General features: G+C 39.9%; 1 protein-coding gene across 3 annotated transcripts in view; it reads left to right on the forward strand.

Annotated features, from left to right (window-relative positions):
- Positions 1-22,689, forward strand: part of Prkg1 (protein kinase, cGMP-dependent, type I) — a 1,308,883-nt gene that overhangs the window by 867,512 nt on the left and 418,682 nt on the right. The gene's annotated exons all lie outside the window — the stretch shown is intronic.

Here is a 22,689-nt window from a genome sequence, read left to right on the forward strand (position 1 = left end):
TTGAAAGAGGCTCAGGCTGGCGAGATAGCTCAGTGGTCTAAAGCGCCTGCTTAGGCAAGCTTAGGCAAGAGCAGGGACTGGGGTTCAATCCCCAGCACCACATGCCGCACCAGCCTCACCCCCAGGGAAGGCTGAGTCTGTCACAAAAATAAATAAAATAAGCTCAATGATCTGCATTCCTTTAGTTGTTTTGGTATCTTCCTTTCTTGTCCTGTTTTAGTCTCTCTACCCTAGGACCAGTGGCTCTTCAATGTTGATCTCATCATCTCATTTCACTCTTAGGAACCTTGCGGTATCTCCGCACTATGGGCCACAGTTGAAGTCCTAGTCGAATTTTTAGCAATGAGCAATTTGCTCACACACTAGTTGGTGCTTCTTTTTGTCCCTAAAATATGTGTATTATCTGCTTTATCTAATTATATCTAATGCACACTGCCTTCTAATGTGACCAGCTCCATTTCACACGCCAATGGCCCCGTTTGCCCCACCTCCACTGTTTCCCTCTTTAGTTACTGTGTAGGTGAAAGAATATTGTACTTATAGCTATGCTGACATACATTCAAGTTTTAGATCTGCCACACAAAACAGGAAGAATCCATGGAAGTTAACTGACCATGTAAGAAAGTGTGGAAGACCACCTGAGCAGCTCTCCTTGAGAGAAGAGCGATGGTCCCCATTTTGACTGAGCCTGGCCCTATTTCCTCTAATTGGTATGTTCAGAGCCGGCTAGGACTTCTCTTTATCTTTTCAACTGGCCTTAAGCAATGTATATTGGTCTAGCAAGGTGCTGGTGATAGTCTTTGAAAGTAGCCTGTGTGTTTCCCTGGTAACCTACACCTGCTGCTCCTTAATATGAGCCAGGTCGAGACAGGACAGAAAGCCTGTGCTCTGTGCTGCCAGCTGGGAATGAGCCTCAACATAAAGGGGCCAGGGAGATAGCTCAATAGAATAAGCACTTGCCTGGCAAGCACAAGGGCCTGAGTTCAGTCCCCGGTTCTGAAAAAAAAAAAAAAAAAAAATAGAGACTATGACTTCCTGGGGCTTGAAAGATTACATCAGAGCTGAAGCACCAGCCCCCCCCAAACTTTAGATATTATCTCATTATAATGCAGAGTACTGTCCTGTCTCTGCATATCCTCTCTGCATATGGCAGAGGTAAATGTAGGCCGCCCACCTAGCTCAGCTCACAGTACTCACCTACTTCCCACAATTCTCGGTCATTCTTCCTCAACCCACTCCTCCACTGAATAAAACTGGGTGCAGGCCTGGGTCAGCCTCCAGGTTCCCCATAAGCCATCTTCATGGCTGGACTTAGGGCCCCTTGGCTCCCCAATGATTATAAACATATTTTAGTGTCTTTACTTTAGCTGTGGGTTGCACTGGGAGTGGTAGGTTGGAGTTAACTTGGTGGGATCCCGATAATGTGTCTTTAGGATTACAAATTGACTTCTTGGACTGAGACAAGAGCCTGGAAGTGTCTCCTACAGAAAGTATTAGAATATTCACCTACAAGACAGGTATTAAGTGGTTATATAAGTATCAAGCTATTCATTGCTTTGATAGCTTCTCTGTGTATTTACAATTCTCAGTCTAATTCTGCTTGTCTCCGAAAGGATGATTCCATGTCTCTTCCTGTACATTATTTCTACAAGATCAGTCAGGTTTATATCATCTTGCATGCTTTGAACTCTGTATTTATTTGGAGTGGTCGCCTAATCTCCTTTACCCTCTTTCTCAGTGCAACTTTGGGCGATTTCTTTGATGACCTGGAAAGTACGGAGTTCTTTCTAATTATAGGTATATTTTCAGAGCTGTCTGTAAAACATTTGGGCTGTTCTCCTAGTTATTTCCTGATGAGTTGCATCATTTTTCTATGGGCAATGCATTTTTTTTTTATCACAGCTTTGAACTGGTTTGAGATTCTGCCAACTTAAAAGATGAGAGACTGCTACAGCATAGTGTTATATTTACATTTTGTTATCACAAGTAAAGTTACTTATCTTTCATGGGTTTAAAATGTATCTACTGAGGCCAGGGAGATAGCTTAGTAGAATAAGTGCTTTCCTGGCAAGCACAGAGGCCAGAGTTCAATCCCCAGTTCTTCCCAGCCAAAAAATAATAAAATAAAATAGAATAAAATGTATCTGCTTTCTGTTGGTTCATAAGCTTTGTCCATTTTTCCTGTTGGGCCATTTGCCCATTTTTTTTTTTAATTTCAAAAAAATCTTTGCATATTTTGGCAATTATCTCTTGGTAATATGTGATTTAAACTTGTTTCTCCAGAATTTTTATTTGCCTTTTGATTTTCCTTATGATTCTTTTCTGGCTATGCAAAAATATTTTAAATTATGATGTATCAATTTTATACTTATTTATTTTTACAAATTTGAGCTATAATTAGAAAGACTTTTTGTCTTTAAGATCATATCAATATCCATTCTTTTTGAAAGGGAAAGACAAGTGAATAGCCATAGTTTTTTAATCATTTTTAAAATTTTTTATTCCATTAGTTCTTGTTTGCCATACATGACTACGTTCATCATGAGGAGTTGTTACAGATCTATGTGCCCAGCACATCTTAATTTTTTTTGGATTCCAGTTTTTTTCAGTTAGATAACAAAATATTTTTGTTTCTATGGATACTTGTTGATAATATATAACCAGGCATTTGATCTCTAATCCATGACAGCTTCATATGGCAGCTGGTGATATGTGTATTTTAGAAATGAAGAAACTGGCACTCCGGTCATTAGTAAGATGAACTAAAAGGGAAATTCAATTCAAATTTGAATTTGACTCTGAAAACCAGTACTTGTGGTTTATCCTGGACCTACACACATACATAAGAAATTCTCATCATGCAGTACAGAAAAGCAGCAATTGTCTGAGCTCTGAGAGACTTAGGAACAACTACCTCAACCCATGATTTTAATCAAAGAAGCTTCTTGTAGTATATACTTTTTATTTTTGGTATTTTTAGTACAGGATCTACAGAGTGTACAGGGTCTTACTACAGAGATTGGACTTGTGTGAGTCTCCTGTTTTCAGCTTCCCAAGTTCTGGGATTACAGGTGCACACCACAATGCCCAGTCTCAATTGCCATCTCAATGTGCCCTAGGGGGCAGGGGTGGCACCGGAGGTCTGGGGATCAAACCCCCAGCCTCTAGGTCTGTCTAAGCAGGTGCTTTGATCTGCTGAGCTATTTGGCCAGCCCTTTAGTATATTTTATATGTACATTTTTTTAAAAAATTATTTTTGCAGAACCGAGGATTGAACTCAGACCCTTGCACTTGTCAGGGAAGCGTTTATTCTACTGAGCCATCTTCCCGACCCCTATATGTACATTTTATATTATGCATTTCACAGATTTGTGAATTTGGGAAAATCTAACTTTTACATTTTCCTAGATGTTTTAGTGTGTAAAAAGAGTTCCTTTCTAGAGGAGTTATGGTAAAAATAGTTTACAATTTTACCCCATCTTCCAAGACTTACAGATTAGGTTTTAAACTCATCAGTGTTTTGGATCCTAAAGAAAATACAGATGTAGTCACCACTCCCCTCCCTATGCTCACCTGCCTCAGTGTGCACACACACGTGCCTGACGTGGGGACATGCTTATGAGTGTCTCAGGTACTCTTCTCTCTTGCTGGGACAAATACCCGACATGCAAAATGAAGGAAGGAGAGGTTTATTTAGCTCACAGTTGCTGGAAGTTTCAGTCCATCCTCAGCTGGCTCCGAGGCAGAGTGGCACAGGGCAGACAGCAACCTTTCATGGCTGGTGCAAAGAGCAGAGTGAAGGGAGTGGCAGCAGCCCAGGCAGCCAGCCAGCCTCTCTCCCCTCCTCACACCGTGATGCAAATTACCTGCCCAAGGGCAGGTGCAGCATGGATATCCACAGTAATCCATCACAAACTCCAGAAGCCACCCCATGGCTGCATGAGGCTTTGGGGGACACCTAGACACAAACCATAACAATGTATGTGGCAGGTAATGGCTATGATTAATGACTAATGGCATTGGGCATCTTGCTCTGAATGAGTCTGCTGATTCTGAGCAGAGAAAGAGCACATGACTGTGTTCTCTAACATGTCATCCACACTTGTCTGTGATGTTTTACCAGTTATTCTTGAAGACCCACTGTGCACCAGGAACTATTCTAAGTTGCTAACAAAGGATAGTGAATAAATATTCTATGAGTCCCTAAACTTCAAACAGGTAATACCATTACAATGATGTTCTAATCCCAAGCAGAAAATTAGTGTTCAGCATCTTCTGTGTCTACACAGACACCACAAACGTGTTTGCATAAACTAAAACACCTGCACGACAAGTTAATGCTAGAGAAAAAATGCTCAGATTATGCACTGCAGGAGCAAAGAAGTGCATTGTGGGCCATTCATAACTTTGTATTACCACATTGTCTACTTTAACATTGTCAGAAGATTTTTCTTAGACTGATAAACCTTTAGCAGACAGCAGTGACTTTATGAATCTTAGCTGTGGTAGTTTAAGCTTCCTGTCAAGAAAACAACCATTCACAATACTAAATAACCATGCCTTATCACATGGGATTTAGCATTTTGTATCTGTGTTCTGAAGGCAGGCATCCTATACATTTATTGCCAAATGTGTGCTCTGGGCATTGTAAATGCTTCCAGGATAAGACCTATTCTGGAAGAGAAGCAGCCTTTACTGTAGCAAACACTCTTCTACAGCTGGTTATCTAATCAGAGTCGGGGACTTTATTGTCATCTTGAGGATCTTTATAAGTTTGCTGTCCTAAGCATTTGTTCTATTTTTCCAAGTTTACATTTTTTAATTGTTCAACCAGCAAAGTGGTATAATACAGACTTGCAAAAAATTGGTTTCATTTCAAAAACAGCAATTGTTTCACTGAACGCCTCCATGCTTAATATTTTGGAAGCCAGATGTCAGCACCTTCTGAATTTTTCATATAAAAACTGGAGGATGTGTTATGAATCTGGGGTCTGGGGAACAAGAGCGTAGGAGTAAATTTAACTTTAAATTTGATACATTGAGTCATAATTATTCAGGCATTTGGTCTAGAGGTATTATTAACATTTCTCTTTGTGACAGAATGTTCATTATGACAGAATTCTTTATGATTTTTTAAAATATATATATTGGGTTTCCTAAAGCAAAAACAAAAACTAGGACAACATAGTGACTCCCAATTGTGAGAACTCATGGGGAAGCCAACAGTGGTAAGAAATTCGATGAGATTAATACCTCTACTGTATCGAGGTAAAAACAACAACGTTTGTCCACCCATCCCAGAACCCAGGCCTAAAGAAAGCACGATTTACATTAAAATTACTGGAAACCGTACTGAGGTAGCCATAAATTGGAAGAAGCACTTTTTCAATCAATGGAGACCTGGGCTAATAGCTGTCTACTGTGCAGCATAATAACACAATTAAACAATCACAGTGTATTCTGTGAGGTGGATGCAGGCAGACACAAGCTTACGCTCAGCCTGGGTGATGTAGGGAGACTTTGTTTTGCCTCAGCACCCCCTTCCCGTATCACTAGTTAGATCTCTGTTTATCAAAATGAAAAAACAGCCCTGCTAGGAAACTAATTTCCATGTGGAAAACCATGCATTAACTTATATAATCCTAGAAGATGTCTAGGCGGAAACACACCAAGCTGAAGTTAGCAAATTTTTAAGTAGTAAAAGACTGAACAAAGTTTCTTTTCTTAAACTAGCCCATTTAAAAAATTGTTTGAATAATTTTAAATTATGAAAATAAATATTAATGCGCAAAACATGTTCAAGAAAATCAACTGAGTGAAGGGCTTTGCACTACCACCAGTTATACAGGATTCATATGTGTAGCTTAAACAAAGGGCTCCTAAGGTGGGAGAGAAAGGACAACTATTGGACAGGTTCAATTACTGCCAAGAGGTAAGTGTTAAACAAATTTAAAGCACCTACAGCAAGCAATAATCTAGTTTTGAAACTAATGCAATTTAGTGATTTGAATTAATAATCCCTTAGCATTCATGTGAGTAAGTTATTATTCTTACAACTAGTAACTTATTTCATAAGCAATAGCAGGACATGTTTTTGCTACATGCTCTATCCTCTGCATGAATTAAAGGTTCCAGGAGGCCTGCCTGAGTCCTGACCTACTTGTCCTCTGCCTGCTGTGCTTTTTTTTTTTTTTTTCAAATGAATTTAATACAGGGTCTGCAGGGTCTACAGGGTCTCACAGATCGGACTCGTAGTGATCCTCCTGTGTTCAGCCTCTCAAGTGCTAAGATTACAGGTGTGCGCCACCATGCCCAGTCCCAATTGTGGTCTCAGTGTGCCCCAGGTGTGTGGCCAGATTGAACCCCGGTCCCTGCGTCCGCCTAAGCAGACGGTTTAGTCCGCTGAGCTATCTGGCCAGCCCTGCTACTCTTTTGAGATAGTGAGTTGTGTCTCAGAAGCTCTGATGCTCTATTCTAGGGTAGCTGGAGATCATCATGGTGCTCAGAGGGAGGAGAGGACTGACGTAGTTCTCCGTTGACCGGCTAGACATTGAGTTGGCTACCTTGATAATTAAGTGGCCTGGGGTTCCAGCAGTTATATTTTGCTTAGCGCAGCTGTCATCTTCCACTGGGACTGTGCTGTCCTGTGAAGAGCACAGTGACTTGTATTTCTAGCAGATCAGTTCCCTCAGGCCACTCAAGTCATTTTGTAAGCACGGGAATACATTTGCCTCCACATACCAAGCACAACTCCTTTCCTTCTACTTGAAGGTACTCTTTTTGTTTTTCATTTGTCATTCAGGCAGCAAGTCACCTTAGGACAGGTCTCCTGTCTTCAGTAAATCCCCTGAGCCACACTCAGAACTGTGCTGACCCAAGTTAGTTGGGCATTTCACGGTCAAGTAGACACAATCCGTTAACTACCACATACGGCAATACTAGCTTCTAGGAAGGAGTTCTGTGATGTTCTTTCCATTTGAACCTCATAGAAGGATTTGAAGAGTATTGGCAAGAGTTGGAAAGAGTATTGGCAAGAGTATTGGCCCAGCACTTCTGATAGAATTCTGCAAGTGATACATCATGCTTTTGGCTTTTCTTTATTGGCAGGATTTTTACTACTGCCACTATTTCATTGTCTGTTGTGCGTCTTTTTAGAAGGCACATATTTTTCATATCTTCTTGGTTCATTTTTGGTAATTTGTGTGTATATAGGAAATTCTCCTTTTCTTGCCATGTTCTTGAATTTCTGAGAATATTAAGTTTTCAAAATAGTTGCTCATAATTCTCTGGGTTTTGATGTTATCGGATGTGATTTTGCATTTTATTTTTAATTATATTAGTAAAGGTGTCTTTTCCTTTTTCTTTTTAAATTTTTTTTGAAAATTAAAGAATACAAAATAGTAATGAAAAACAACATTAGAAGTGATACAAAATTTCAGTAAACAAAATAATAGGAATTCAACAATTGTTGCTGTATTGCACAAAGTTATCTTCAAATTAGTTGTTCATGTTATCAGATATAAATATGAAAACTGGTTTAAAAACAATAACAACAAAGTTATAAGAAAATAAAAAGAAAAAATGATAAGAATAAAAAAAAATTGATCATTAACTGCTCTTTTCAAAAGATCAGCAGCAACTGGCAGTACAATTATCAAAATTATCCTACATAAATACATAAATATATCTTCTTCTCTTCTCTCTTTTGTCCTTTTCCTTGTCCCAGTTTTTTCTTTCCAGTGAACAAATTCTTTTCCTTTCATAGTATCTATTGCACCTTTCAAATTTTATTTACTCTGTCAGTTTCTCTCACTAGCAAGATAATACAACGTTTATACAAGTGAGTCTGATTTATTTAACTTACCAATATAGTCTCTAGATGCACCCATTTATCTACAAAAGTCTCAAATTTATCCTGTTTTATAACTGAGTAATACTCTATTGTGTAAAAGTACCACATCTTTTTTATCCATTCCTCATTGATGGGCATTTGGATTGTTTCCAAGATTTAGCTATGACAAATTCCACAGCTATAAACAGGGGTGCACATATATTGCTGTGGTGTGATGATTTTAGTTCTTTTGGAAAAATATCTAGGAAGTGAATACTGGCTTGAATGGGACCTCCAACCAAGCTTTTTGAGGAAACTCCATGCTGATTTCCATGATATTTGTACTAGCCTACACTCTCAACCAACAGTGGAGGTTTTCTTCTTCCCCACAGTCTCTCCAGAATTTGTTATTGGTTGACTTCTTTTTTTAAAAAAATAATTTTATTGAGAAATAAATAGCAATGAAACAGTTTCAAAACCCATTACTAGCATGGTTTCAATAATTAATACATTGTATATTGTTGTCTTAGTGGTTATTCATTGTATAAGATGCAGACATTGTATCCTGTTCATAAACATTATTACAATGAATCTCTCTATTCATTAAATTAAGAGAACGCAGCTGTATATCTTTGGTTGATTTCTTGATGATAGCCATGGTATAAGTTGGCATCTCGGCATTGTTTTTTTTTTTTTTAAATTTTATTTATTTAGTGTGTGTGTGTGTGTGTGTGTGTGTGTCTGTGTGTGTGTGGCCAGCTCAGCCCACCAGGGGGCGGGGCGGGCTGGCATGTGGTGCTGGGGGATCGAACCAGGGTCCCTGTGCTTTGCCGAGCTTGTTCTTAGTAGGTGCCTTAGACCACTGAGCCATCTCACCAGCCCCTCGGCATTGTTTTAATTCACACCTCTTGAATGACGAATGATGTTCAACATTTTTTCGTATATTTATTTGTCATTTTTATCTCTTCACTTTCAAGAGTGTATTTATCTCAGATGCTCATTTTTGGACTGGGTCTTTGAATTTTGGAGGCATTACTCCTTTTAATTTTTTATAAGTTCTAGAATGATGCTCATGCAGGTCCTAAATTAATAATTTCAAAGTCTGTTTATATATATTATTTCACTTGATGCTGGCAGAGACCCTCCATGATACATCACTGCTGAACTCTGCCATCATTTCTGTTCTGAAATCAGCAGCTTTTGATGGACAGGCTTGTGGAGTCGGGGACCACCCACCAGGAAGGACTGCACACTCTAATGAGTGAAACTCAGAGCTGCATGGTGCGATTTTCTTTTTCCCACCAAATAAGCAGCACTTGGACTGCGGGAGAAGTGCGAATCAGTGGTTTTGTTTGTGCGCTCCTTGATTTTCTTTCTTTCCAGGGCAATCAGCAGAAGGGACATAAACTGATTATTAGAATGTTTAAATCTGTATGGAAAGCCTTCCTCTCTGGATCCAGGCTTTGAAGCCTTCTTGTTCTCAGTGTTTTTCACTTCTCTTCAAAGACAGCAAAATGGAAATGCATTCGGAACACCAACTGGTTACAGTGTTTATGAAACTGATGGAGAAAGTATCACTGTAAGTACTGTCCCTGCCTCCAAGGACAGTGAGGATAGGTTAAAGAGAAAACTAATTTTCTTGGTGCTGAGGAACAGGGAAAATCAGAGATCCTGTCATCTAGTTTTTCTGTTATTTTAAAATCTGATCAGAAATTACAAATCTCTCTCTCTCTCTCTCTCTCTCTCTCTCTCTCTCTCTCTCTCTCTCTCTCTGTTCTAAAGTGGGAAAGCACTAGATTTCTGGCACTCAAATTTAATTACATAAAAGAATTTTAGTGAATATGTGCATTCCTTTTATGTTTGTCCTAGTCATCATTAGCTAAGAAACCAAAGTTCAGAATTTGTCTTAGATCTGATCAAAATATGAATGTGCCTTGACCTGAGCATCCTTAACTCAATAGACATTCAGCCATGAACATCTTCATGCTGTGAAACAAACACATAAATCTGTGTAGAACACTTTGCACCTACAGTTCTGTAATTTATGGGACAAGCAGCATCTATTCACATAGCTGTGCATTTGGTGTAGGCAACATCTATTGCTTGGCATGATCGAGTGTGCTGTAAGGGACGGTGAAAGAAGCAAAATATGTTCTTACTTTCAAAGAGTTTGCACATGTAATTCAGTAAAGCATTTTCAAAACCACCCTGGCCAGATAGCTTAGTGCTGGACTAAGCCCCTGCTTTGGCAAGCACAGGGACCGCGGTTTAATCACCAGCAACACATGCAGCACCAGCACCAACCCTGGGCACACTGAGCCAGTCACAGTCCAGGAGTAGTGGCATGAACCTGCAATTCCAGCACTGGGGAGGCTAAAAGCAGGAGGATCACCCTGAGTGCAAACTACATGGTGAAACCCTGTAACAACCAAATGCATTAAAAAAAATTTTAAAAACCACTCTGGGCTATAGGGGGTTTTGGTTATGCTTTAATTCCTGCTGATTCCTGATACTTGTAGTTTAACTAGCCCTGGTGCCAATAGGAGTGTAACTTTTGCTAGATCCTACATTCTTTTTTTATGTATTTAGTACAGGGTCTACAGGGTCTCATTACATAGATCAGACTCGTAGTGATCCTCCTGTGTTCAGCCTCCCAAGCGCCAGGATTACAGGCACATGCCACCACGCCCAGTCTCAATCCCATTTCGGCATGCCAGGGATCAAACCCTAACTGCTGCATTCTGCCTAAGCAGGCACTTTACTCAACTGAGTTATCTGGCCGGCCAGTGGCCCCCCCACATTCTATCTTTAACATTTCCTTGACTTTCATTTCTTCTTGTATTCCGTGGAACTGTCATTTAAAGGTGCCCCAAAGCTGTTCAGGCCCAACCTTGACATTCCCCTCACCCCCCACAGTGTGGCACATTTGCTAAACAAACAAAAACCCCAGATGCTTATTTAGAAAAATAATGAGAACTCTAAGAAGAAAATACCCCTGTTGTTAGATATTGAGCTGGAGATTTGCATCATGTACTAAGATTAGTTTAAATCCATAAATTTGATTCCCTCCCAATTAGTGCTCGATCACATGTTTGCACAGATGTTCCAAGACTGCATCATGCTCTTTTCAAAGACTTGCAGTCTCTGTGGAACTCTAGCAGTGGCGCACCTGGGGAAGTAGGTCTGTGCACTCAGGATGAAACTCACCAGTATGTGCAAAAACTACCAAAAGGCTGAAGAGGGCTTTAATCCAAAGAAACTTTCATGCTTGTACTCTCCAACAGACTTTACAAGTGATTTCGTATTTAACTACATCAGGGGATGATACATTTTTAAAAGTTAGATATAGCCTTTGGGCAGGACTTCACCCCATCAGAAGCCTGGCATGTGGAGAGCAAATTGCACATTAGAAAGTCAATTTCATATTCTTCTAGATGTTCTTGTGCCGTGTCATGGTACACAACGTGGCGCAAACTGGTATGTTCTAGTTACAGCGTGGTGTTTGTCATCTGAAGTGGTCTCACCTCCACTGCCCCAATCGCTTTCAACTTTAACATTCACCCTGCTTCACTTTTTCTGGTTCAATGAAAGTGCCACACTGCCTATAAAATATTCTGTGTCTCACACCGAAAAAAATGATTTCACTTCTACGGAATTCCACACTATTTTGTTGGCTCTCCCTTCCTCTACTATCATTGCAAGTTACAACATTTTTACTTATTTCTCTTTCCACACTTTAAATCCCTTGACATCAGGATATTTTCTTTTCTTGCTTCTATTAATCCCTAGCATATAGTACATACTATTTACTGGTGGTACTATTCCACATGTTGCTATGGTATCATTTTATTATTAGATATTATCATCACCCCTATTTTATTAGAATAGAAAGTTGAGGCAGAGAAGCTAATAATTTTGGATCCTATGAAACTGTGGGTGCATAAGTTCCCTAAAGGTGAATACATAATGCATAGGGAGCTGGGTTTTAAAGCAGGTGTGCTCTTCATTACATTGCTTCAGTCCTAGCCGAGGTCAGTGATGTGGGAAGCCACAGCCCTCAAATGACACGGCTTAGTGTCACAGGTCTGGTTTTCACTTATGCACCATACTGATTTTGGCTCTTTGCCTCATGTTCTCTTCAAGCGAGGACCCACTCATGAGAGGACCTGTCACGTGGAACGCTGCTAGAGGCTGTGACAGGCTGTGACACCGGAAAAGACAGAATGCGAGTGAACCTTTTATTGACTCTTAGCACTTCCCAGAAGGAATGCCATTTCTTTTTGTTCCTGTAATATTGACTGGCCACAAAGACTGCATGGAAATACCTAGTTTGAAAACAGGAGAGGGAAGTATAGCGCTATACTAATTTATGTCAAAGTAGAGTGTCCTAGATTCAAAATGGGGCATGGGGCTGGAAGTATAGCTCAGAGGTAGAATTTGTGCTTAATGTGTGCAAGATCCTGGGTTTGACCCCCGCATCAACAAAATCAACAATACTGTCAACCACAGAGTGGAGAATACAGTCCCACCAATGTCTGTAAAACACACACCAATACTGGCCGCCCCGGCAATGCCTGCCCCTCCTCACTCCACAGCTCCTCACCATCCTACTCCACAGCTCTGTCCAGTCACAACTCTTGTACAGATGAAAGTTTGCTAAGGGAAGTTTTCTATTATATGAAGAAATAAGGGCTCTGTTGGATTTTGTCAAAGGATCCATTTCAGATTAGAAGGGAAGCAGGGGATAGGCGAATCTAATAACTAGGGCAACACCCAGAGAGGCCAAGACAATGGAAAGCATTTAAAGGAAAGGCTCAGTTGAGGGTCTGAATGTTGGTTCAGTTTAGTAGCTCAATAGATGGCCAGGGTTCATTCTGAAGAAACAAAACAGAAGCTAAAAAATGAAAAGTGAAACAGACCTCGGAAAGGCTAGAATTCGTTTATTTATCTCACATGCATAAGCACTCATTGTATGCCTAGTAAATGAGGTAGATACTTATGGAGTTTTATGACATTGTATGAGAGGAAACTATTAGTAATATCCACTCTCAGGTGAGAAAGTTGGAGCCTGAAGTTTTGGGTTGCCTCGGAGACCACACAACTATGTTTGTGAGGAGCAAGCACTAATGTCCCAGCGGATGCATTTCCTGAGCCCACGTGTTTAAATACACTGCTTTCCAAGATCACACTTACTGTCTTATGGAAGAGTACAGGAAGGAAGAACAAGTGGAATTTAGGTAAATGGCAACATTTGTCAACATGAGTAGATGGAGTTGTGCCTCTAACTGCCTCACAGGTGTTATAAAATTTAATTGGTTGTTACTTCTTCGCTTCCACAATGCCTTTCTCAGCACTGTAACACAGCAGGTATTATAAAAAAATCATTGAAGTTGCTACAATTTTGATATCTATTAGAACTCTTTTTGTATTAGAAGTACCCAGCTATGTTGAATTTTTTTTTTTTTAATGCTTTATTTGATTAGCAGTTTTAGGTGGATCATTCTGTCTACATTTTGCCATTTTGGAAAAGATGATGGTCTTGGACAGAAGTTTTATAATCTTTTCACAAAGAAGTCCCAAATATAGCAAAATGAGTACAGAATTAAAGATCATAGGAGATGCATACACATTTGCTTGAAAAAAATGGGAAATCTAAGGTTTTGAATTGCTTGTAGAGACTACATTGATTCTGAGTGGCAGATTCTGGTCTTTTCACTCACTTCAGCATTTAGTCAGGCCTTCCTGCTGGGTGCTTACGCACATGTATTTCCAGAGCTATATTCATGCTTTATGAACACAGCAATAAAATGGCATGTATGTAAATCCAAAGGTATAGCGCCCAGCTACTGCAAGCGCTTGGGTAACCCTACACAGCTCTGTCACATAGTGAAAGCCCGGTATCCAGACAGGTAGAAGAAATTCGAGCGTTTTATCCCCTCGGCTCTCTTCCCGTCTCTTACTTTCCCCCGTTCTCCGGTGTGTGTTTATATAGCACACGGAGGCTTGTATCTCCCACCATTAATTCCTGTGATCAGATAGATCAACCAGCCACATCCGCAAGTTTAATTGGATGAGTGCACCAGGCTAATCCAGATGACGGCCTTGACAGCCTACTAATCTAGACAGCTAAGGACTAGAATGAATCACTGTCCATCACAACTGCCAGCTGGACTAGCCTCAAGGAGGGATTCTTTAAGCAATTCCTACCCTAACAGAATCCACCTGACAGCATTTGACAAGTGTGTGTTCCTTAGTCTTTGTCCATGTTTCTATTTCTTAAGCTGACTACACATGAATCATATTTTAACCTACCTTTTCTTATCTCCCTGTGCCACTAATCTTGACTTACAGTTTAGTTTTCTTGCTTTTATTCTTTCTTATTTATTTATTCATTTCATTTTGGGCTATTTCCGCTTGCTTTTATTCTTTAGGTTACTTTATATTCCTATCTTGCTTCAATCCTAGTTTTCTTCAGTTCTGTCTCCATCTCTATTGTGGAAAATTTCTGTATTTCTCATACGAGTAAACAGAACTTAGCCAGGCACTCTGGGAGCTAACTCACATGTCACCTCTTGCCATACTTGAACAGGTAGGCCTTATGGCAGGTGATCATAGATGTCATTCCTATTTTCTCTCCATAATCCTGGATTGCAGTGACCCAGCTACCATGGTTTGCTGGAAACTGAAGGTGATTTCAGGGTTTTTAAGTGGGACTTTTGGGTTTCAATTGGAAATGTGCTGTGCAGCCCAATATGAGCTGGTCACCCTGCACCAGAGACAGCACAACTAAGTAGGCCCAGCGGGCAGAAGAAATGGTATCCATTTCCCATCATCCTCTTGTTTCGTAGTGCTGGAGTGCAACCCAGGGCCTTGCACGTACAGTGCATGCTAGGGACGTGCTCCACTGCTGAGCTATATATATTTCTTACTTCTTTTTGGTCTGAGCTTCTCCAAAGTGATTCCGGGTTGAGGTGTGCTAAGTTATTGGTTCTTTCGGTTTTCTGAATAGCTGCATATCTGGTGCAATTTCCTTCCTCTACAAGAAAACTCCTATCTTTTCTCCTTATGTTGATAAGTATTGTCATACTGTGTGTGTTCATTAGTTACTGAAAAATTAGCTAAAAGTTTGTAATGCACAGTTAGTGCCTAACACAATATATCATATGTAAGCTAATCTGTGGATTTGCATTTAGTAATTGTAAGATAATGGATTTTATCTTAAATCCTATCAGCACATTTCCTAGTAAAACATTATTTTATGCTCTATTAAACAGATATGAGTTTACCAAAATATATTCACTTCAAATACAGCATTTTCCTCAAATTCAAAATGAAACTAGAAGATTAGGCATATTTATGATAAACTATCATGACATGTTGATATCTACATAAAGAGTTTCTCTAGCAACAATGTTTCAGCTGTAATACTTAGCTCTGCAACATTCATTTACAGTGAGTGGAGTAAAGACAGTAGAATAATGTCTGTATATTCTTATCTACTTAGGAAATAGATATCTTGACTCCATCTTGATATTCAGTTTTATAAATCTCTATGCTATTTCAATATTTATTCATCAACAGGAAATCTTTTTCCTGCCATTCCATTTTTTTCTCATGGAGAATAAAACTAAATCAGTTAAGTTGTGCTGCTGATTATTTTTTGTTTGTGTCAGGAGAATTATGGGAGATAAATGAAGGCTGAATTTTGTTAAAGGTACAACATTTATACTGTACACAAACTATATTGATGAACTGTATGAGGTTTTCAATTGCTCAAATGTATAAATAACTCCAATGGCTTAGGCAAACTCAGGGATGGGGTGCCTGGCATGCCATGCTGGTCCGGCCCCTGGAGGCGTGCTGAGACTGGGCGTGGTGGTGCATGCCTGTAATCCCAGGGTTTGGGAGGCTGAAAACAGGAGGATCCCTACAAGTCCAATCTGTGTAGTGAGGTCCTATAGACCCTGTACTAAATACATTAAAAAAATAGTAACTCCGAGTATTTCTGTGTGCTAGAGAACACTTGTATTCTCTTCAAAATCTAATAATTAAGGATTCATAAAATGAAAATACTGTTATCAAAGTACTGTTGTCCTATAGCTTTTATAGTAAAAATGGGCTCATGACCTAATTATGAATTCCCCATTGTAGTATGTGATTAAGACATTGTTACTTTACAACAAACATAGTAAATTTAACTCATGATCAGGTGTTTATTAACCAACTTTACAGATCACAGTTGAGCATTGGTAGAGCTGCTCTTTTCAGATGAAGCTTTATTTTCATTTGAATGAGTAAAAATAATTAAACAGTAACTACTGGATGCATGCATAGTCAGAACTTAAAGCCCTTCATCACTCAGACCTTTCCATTAATTAATATGTCTTCTCTTGAAGAAAAAAGACATCTACTTGTGGAATTGCCCTGAAAATACTGGTAGAAGATCTTCTCATGTAGGTCTGTGCATATCCTTCAACTGACATTAAAATTTCATTTAAAGTATTTAAAAATGTTTTAATTGGTCCTCTATAGACCTTCTGCATGACACTCATAACCAAGCATTCTGATGTAGACTGGCATAGCTTATACTAATGAAGTAAGCATGATTTGCATTTTTTAAAATTTCTTTTTCTTTTTTCTATTGGTACATGTTTACATTGTACAATGATTACCTTTCTTGTGTGGGAAGTTGGTACATGTACATATAATGTGTATGCATATATGTTTAATTCTTTTCTCATACTCTTCTGAAATTTATAAGTAATCCATTTGTTCTTTCCAAAGCAATTTTTTTTTTTTTTTTTTGGCGGAACCGGGGACTGAACTCAGGCCCTTGCGTTTGCCAGGGAAGCTCTAATTCCACTGAGCCATCTTCCTGGCCCCTAATTTCTTAAAATTATATAATCATTTTTAAAAAATTTTTATTTTAGTACAGGGTCTACAGGGTCTCACTAGGTAGGTTGGACTTGTAGTAATCTGCCTGTGTTCAGCCTCCCAAGAGCTAGGATTACAGGCCCATGCCACCACGCCCAGTCTCAATTGCTGTCTCAGTGCACCAAAGAGGTGGGGCCAGCACAGCACACTGGGGATTGAACCCTGGCCACTGTGTCTGCCTAAGCAGATACTTTCATCTGCTGAGCTATTTGGCCTGCCCTTCATTACTTTTGACAATAAAGGTAATGTCATAGGACTGTGAAACATATTATAAAGATGAAACAATTGCAGCCTGATATCAGGTTTTTTCACTGATGAATCTTGTGGCTTTCATTCTTAAGTATATCAGCATTTGCATGTTTCTCGAGTCCTACAATCATTCAGTGTGTGTGGAAGCACTCAGCCTGCCTCAAAGCTCAGGGGCATCTAAGGACAACTAAGGATGTGACCCTGTTTGTCTAGTGCAGGGACACAGTGGGCTACAGTTACATAACCATGACATAGCACAGGTGAACAAGTGTGGGCTGGTTATGGTGCTATGTAAGAATGTAAACATGTGATGACCACCAGTCTAAGAATTACATGATAAAGACGACTCATTTTTAGGCTGTTGCTCTGGCTCTTGCACTCTCGTGTGCTTGCTCTGCTCCTTGCTGCCTGCTGTTGTTGCTGATTTCTTGCACATGTATACTTTTAACATTGGGACCTCATTCTCAGAAACCTCCTTTGGGCCCCCAAATGGAATAATGATGTGTGAACTTACATATTGTTTATCTCTGAAAAGAATTTACGGGACTTAATTAAAACACTCAGACTCAGAATCCACACGTGAAAGTAATTATTTTATGCATATGAATATATTAACTTGTATATTCTAAATATACAGATTGATACAATGAATTTCACTATCCATTTAAATTTGAAGTAGTAATTTTCAAATTTGTAATTGATAGTATTAAAAATTAAAAGTGAATTTTTCATTTAAATTATAAATCACAGAATGAAATGTAAGTCACCTTGTACGACATTTGAAGCTGTAGATATATACATCAATCCATAACTTAGAAAAGTACTGGGAATACAGGCGTGCACCACCACGCCCAGTCTCAGTCATTGTCTCAGCCCCCAGGGTGCGGCTGGTACCTTACTGTGGTCCTTATAGGGCCTAATAGGCTTTTTAATCTACTGAGCTATCTGGCCGACCCTAATGAAAATTTTAAAATATTGATGATCACTTAGATCTTTGTGTAACAGAAAAAGACAAATTAAATGCCTCAGATAATTTCTGGATTCACTATCTGATAGGGGGGAATTTCTACTTCATAAAGTTCTAGAAGAAGTCACTGATAAATGCATATTTCTGCTCATGAGGTATATTAATTTCAAACATCTTTACTTGTAATGGACTGAAACTAAGTACTTCTTTTCTTAGACTTACACAGTGCCATCAAATTATGCTGATTCTCCAAAGAACTTGATTTCAAATCAATCAACTAGTGCTTTTATGCTTAGTATATGTGATCATACAGTCATTATGAAAAGCTTCCTGTGTGCAGAAAGTGTATTTTGCATTAGGTTTTTAAATTTGGAATGAAACAGAGCATTGTGGATTTGAGGATTTGTAGCCTGAAAATTTCAGTTCAGGGGCCAGGGAGATAGCTCAGTAGAATAAGCTTGCATGGCAAGCACAATGTCCTGAGTTCAATCCCTGGTACCAAAACAAAACAAAACAAAACAAAACAAAACAAAACAGTTCAGTGGGGCAATATGTCAGAACCAGCCCATCAACTTATACCTGACCAGGGGATGAACAAGGATAGGAGAGAGACACAGAATTAGGTTAAACTGGGGGCCAGGGACCTCTTGTTTCCCTTCAAAAAGATCCCTGAATGACTGGTTTACCCTGTCTTTATTCACTCAGACAAGAACAAGCAATTAGCATATAACAAGATTCATCTACCTCCACCATCCACAGTACATGTCTGCGTAAACAAGGGAGTCTCAACTGTATTCTCTTTCCCTAGAGCCTGAAGTGTGTCAGCATTTTGCACCCCACCTTTCTCCATAGTGCTCACAGAGGAGATCAGTTAGGCCTCAATCTTCCTATGAGGTGTCCCAAACCTCCCCCTGTTTGTTTTACAATCACAGCAGTTGAATATCAATTACTGCTATTTATCTCTAAGGGAGGTATGTAGGTGCTGTTATTCCATCTTCTACTTCAAATCTAGCATTTAATGATTATGCCTCCACCCACAGTTGTAATGCACCTGTACTGCCTCTTTCTGAGGCTTAATCCTGTCTGACTGCCTATACTACAACGAAATTAACTGTCTCCTTTCTGGAGAAGTACTACAACTCTCATAAGGGAGTAACAGATGAAGACTGCTACAGTTTCTTCAGATGGATGAGTGCATAGTTACGATTGGCAGTCAGAGATACCCTCAGGGGGTCTATCTAAAGGGCCCTTGATAGTTGCCAGGTGTTCTCATCTACAGTAGGCACTGACAATGAGCAAGTCTTCTTCAGTGGTCATGTGAGAGAAGACTTTCACTGGTGAGGAGAGTGGAGCCCAGTTCCTTCATGGGTGCATCATGGGGAAGAGTTCTTTATGGTTGTATGCTTCTAGGGAAACCAACACTTTCTGTCCATTTCTTGCAAGGACACAAGCAAACCCCTGCCCCATGCCAACAGTGTAGCCAGTCCCTCCCATTTTCCCATCTCCTGGGACTTCCACAACACTTGTGCCTTCTTCCTTTTCCAGTGCCCTTGTACTTTTGACCAATATAATTCTGCTGGTGTAGTGTACTCGCTATATCACCAGCAAGATTAAAAAATTAAGTATAAACTTTAAAAAATCCAGGCATGTTGAGCTGGAGAGAGCTCAGTGGCAAGCGCAAGGACCTGGGTTTGATCCATGATATTGCATGCTATACCAACCCTGTGCTGAGTCAGCCTCCATGTCACATGCCTGTAATCCCAGAGCTGGGGAGGCTGGGACAAGAGGATCATTACGAGTCTGAGCTGCATAGTGACAACCTGTACAAAAAAAAAAAAAAAAAAAAAAAATCAAGGTGCCCTTATGACTTACCATGATCTATTGTTTCCTCTTTTTGTTTTTGTGATTACTGCTGTAATGTCAAATGTGCCCTGTCAACAATAAATTGCCCTTGCGGATGAAAAGGCATTACCATGGAATGACTGACATTCTGTTGGCCTGTTCAGGGGGCCCAAGGGATGTTTTCAGGGGTGAGGTCCCAAAGTTAAAGAACACATGTGTGCAAAACATCAGCAACAACAGCACAGAGCAGAGCAGAGCAAGGACCACCGTGAGAGGTGTGTGTGCCTTTACTGTGTGACCCTCATACAGGTTGTTGTTTCATATTTACCTTTCGTACAGTGCTGTAATCGTGCATGCGTGTTTACCTGTGCTAAGTCATGGTTAAATCACTATCCCCCGCGCGCCTGTGGTAGGCAAGCCAGGTCGTGTCCTCCAGAGCCCTTAGAAGCCCTTGAGCTTTGCAGCAGGCAGGGTAGGTCTCCACACGCTCCATGGCTGCAGAAATCTTTGTGAGCTCCCACTTATCTAGGCAGGACCATTCGCTGCTTTTATTTTATTAGGAGCTCTGATCTTTGCAAACACTGAGAGACAGTATTGCTGGATACGCCCTGCAGCCTCACCTGCATGGCAGGCAGCAAGCAGAAAATGACAGTAGGTATCTCTACTCATGTGCACATACCGAAGTCTGCCAGATGGGGATATATGGGTGACAGCTCACTTGTCTGGAAGCTTCAGGACTTAAGCCTTCTGATGGAATTGCTGTAGGTGAAGTTTAGTGTGCTGGACAAAGCTGTAAATGTGGTTTGCTTGTGATCTGGAAAGCTTACTAATTAGAAAGCATTCTTATTTGTCAAACAGTTTCTACTATCTGGAGCTCTTTGTGGACCTCAGGTGTAAGAGTATGGGGCAAATTAAAATTTGGATCTCCTTATTGTGTTTTATATATATTACTTGCCTCATAATTTCAGGTGACTCAAATTAATGACCCCCAATATTTTTGAAAATCATTTGATGTTTGTAAAAAGATTTTTCTTCATGTTAATTTCTGGACACAAACTGCTCTTTCGATTACCACAGTTCCCAAGTAACTACAGAGGGAGAGAGCTTGAATTTTCTCCAGGACTATGCATAACACATGTTCTATCAAAGCCTGTTTAGTTTCTGTAAAAATAAAGATGGATAAATTGTTGCTGAGAATTGACAGTAAACAATGTATCACACATAAAATGCATCATATAGGTTTGAGGGAATTTATTTCCTAACAGGATCTAAAGCCTAAACAACAAAATATTGACCCAGTGTAGGACTGTTCATCATCCCTAGTGCCAAAACTGTCCATTGATATTGGCTCATAGCCTCAGCAAAGTTAGCAACATGAACAAAAAAAGCAAAACAAGTTGGTCCTGCAGATTTTAAGGATGGTTTAAAAAAAAAAAGCAAACCTCAAAATCAATAACCATCATAGTCCAGTAGTGTGGAACTGCAGTGGGAGAAAGGAATCCCAGGTAAAATGTGTCTATAGGGTAAACAGATGCATTAATAGCTCTTAAATCTTGAAGCAATAACCATGTCCTAATTTCTTTTTTCCCCATAATTTTATTGAGAAATAAATAGCAATGAGACAGTTTCAAATCAAATTGGTAGGACAGTTCCAATAATTAACACACTGCATACTGCCTTCCTAGTGGTTATTTGCTGTACAAGATGCAGACATGATATCCTATTTACATCCTAATTTCTTTTTAAAAAAATTACATATTTGGTACTGTCTCACTACACTGCTCTGACTCGTAGTGATCCTCCTGTTCTCAGCTTCCCCAGCTCTGCGTTTACAGGTGAGCGCCACCACGCTCAGACTCTGTTGCTGGCTCAGTATGCCCGAGGGTGGGGCCTGAGCATCATGTGGTACCAGGGATCAAACCCTGGTCCCTGCACTTGCCTAAGCAGTTGCTTAGTCTGCTGAGCTATCTCGCCAGCCCTTTACTATCCTGATTTCTTTGGTGTTACAAAACCAAGAGCACTCCAAGGACTAAAGAAAAGCTCAGTTTATCTCACATTCAGCTGTTCTTCCACTAACGCTCACAAGCAGACAAGCTTCTCTGTTTGCAGGGGCCATTGATCCACTCAACAGAAAACATCAGTTTTCCATTTTAATGAGAAAGCAGCCTTTGCAGGGGGAGTAACCACAATGACTCCCAGGGATTTTTTTTTTGTTTTAGCCAGGATCTTTCCTTTTATTCCTCTGATAAACTTCCACAGCTTTGGGCATTTCTTTATCAGTAGGTAGAATTGCCTCATAAGCCATTTGAACTTGTCATTATTTCAATATATCTGTGTCCCACAAATTGCCTAGGATCCCTTAAATAAGTGGCTGAAGGACTCCGTTAAAGTTATCAAGGCCTGCACGACTCTGCATGAACTGTCTGGGTGACCTGAACCCCACCACAGAGTTGGCTACTTCTCAGGTGACCACTGGAATGAAGCCATCCCCGAAACACCTGCACCTGTCCATGAGTACTTGGAAATATTTTCCTTTGACCTTATGTCATACATGGGCCAAGGGTCTGTGAGATCGTCAATGAAGAGCACTGCGTTATGGGGAGGGGGTACTACTAAACTCCTTAGCATTTTGGCTATAGATGTTATTCTAACAGCTGGTAAAAGAATCAGCTGAGAATTATAAAGTCCTGGTCCAAAGATCCAAGCCTCATGTGACTGAACAATAGCCTGAATTTCCCCTAATAGTCTGAACCAATAATCTCAGGAAGTACTCCAATACCCTCCAAGTCAAAACTACTTTTTCTTAGAATGAGACCCACAGTACCTGGAAGAAACAGTCCCCAGATTCCTGTGGGAACTTTAGGAA

Source organism: Octodon degus, unplaced genomic scaffold (genome assembly GCF_000260255.1).
Source record: "Octodon degus isolate 3935 unplaced genomic scaffold, OctDeg1.0 scaffold00005, whole genome shotgun sequence".
Classification (NCBI taxonomy): Eukaryota; Metazoa; Chordata; class Mammalia; order Rodentia; family Octodontidae; genus Octodon; species Octodon degus.